This window comes from Fundulus heteroclitus, unplaced genomic scaffold (assembly GCF_011125445.2).
Source record: "Fundulus heteroclitus isolate FHET01 unplaced genomic scaffold, MU-UCD_Fhet_4.1 scaffold_144, whole genome shotgun sequence".
NCBI classification, from domain to species: domain Eukaryota; kingdom Metazoa; phylum Chordata; class Actinopteri; order Cyprinodontiformes; family Fundulidae; genus Fundulus; species Fundulus heteroclitus.
The window spans coordinates 337,681-339,339 of record NW_023396556.1 but is presented as its reverse complement, the minus strand read 5'-3'; positions in this window follow the sequence as shown (position 1 = coordinate 339,339).

Below are 1,659 nucleotides of genomic sequence, written 5' to 3'. Positions count from 1 at the left end.
AACTCTGATGGGTGTCTGGAGGGCCAGGCATCACACAAAATGTTTTGTATATTGCTTTAATGTATTATCTGCAAGTGCAGATTATCTGTGAAGCCTGTCCCAACTCTGTGCTTCAGAGTAAAGTGAAAAATCTCCTCCCACCACAAGTGCTGTGCAGAACTGAGTTTAAAGGTGACCTATCATGCTTCCTTTAAACATTTAGAATGGGTATATGGGCTATACAAAACATGCTCATTCCATTTTTTTGCACAAAATCATTCTCAGATAATGGGATTTTATATACCCAATTTTGCCTATTCTGAGCTTATTTAACAGCTCAGAATAGTCTGCCGTTTTATTTTATGTAAATAATGTGTAACTGTCTGCACCCCGAACTCAATGTTTACACTTGCACATTATACATGTAAAAATGGGTTAGGGTTCGCAGTTAGCAGATGCTCAATGGTACAGCTGTACATCTTGATCCTGAGTCAGACTCAGAAGGCAGGGCCTCCTGCACGACCAACAAGGATCAACCCAGTAAAAACAAAATTAAGTCACACATACCAGAAAATCACAGGACAGTTCACGGTCGGTGGTGACAAGCTTGCACTCTGCTCTTTTATTTCTTATTTATTTGAAGGTGGCCATGCCTCCTTAAACAGGGGCATGACCAGCTGTCACAACAGCAGTTGTAGTGCGCAACATACTGACTCGCTCTGTCTGCTTGTCACTGAAATAACACTACACATAAATTCTTTCAATCATTCATTAAATGCTAAAATTGGGGAATTGTCTTGGAACAGTTTTTACGTAAGGTAGGTAAGGTAAGTTTATTTATATAGCACTTTTCAGTAACCAGATGATTCAAAGTGCTATACATGAACAGAAAAAAAAAACATTAAAGACATAGGAAAGACAAGGAATAAGCTAAATAAATCATAGACTAGACTTCTTTCATACATTAATAAGCATACAGAAAAACTTAATTGTTTCTATTAATAAGAATAGGCTAAGTATATTCTTGGGTATTTCTGATCTAAAGTAATTTTGTTCAACGTTTCCAAAGCTACAAATAGACTAACTTATTTTGTTTCATTGTCTCACTGGAACGACCTTCATCACTAAAAATTCAAAGCTTAATTTTTTATATGTATATATTCCTCAAAGCTACAACTTAAGGTCTCTGAACAGACCTTTCTAACCACAGCTAAAATGGGAGAATTGTTTCTATGCAGGATAAAGTTTTCACTGGAATGAGCTTCATCACTAAAAATTCTAAAGAAAGCTACAGCTTGAGGCACGGATCTGACCTTTCTGACATTACAGCTAAAACAGAAAGCAGCATAGTAAGGGACGGAAAGCACAGTAGAGGTGATTTTTGAAACGGCTCATTTCCAGACACCACCAAAACTTTACCTATTGCCGAAAAATGCTAGATGGATTTCTTAGCATTTGGACTGTTTCTAAAAGCAGTACAGACCCAAATGGAAAAACGTCCACCTCAAATCTCATTCCTGATGAGGTGGCTGTTAACTTAAAGTTACCAAATGACAAGTTTTACCTCATCTAACCAGTGTTTCCCATAATCCTACTTGCAATTGAATCCAGGAAAGCCCACACGAGTATTCTCTGAGTCCCAAATAGCTGTCTATTTACATAAAGCCTGATTTGATCCTA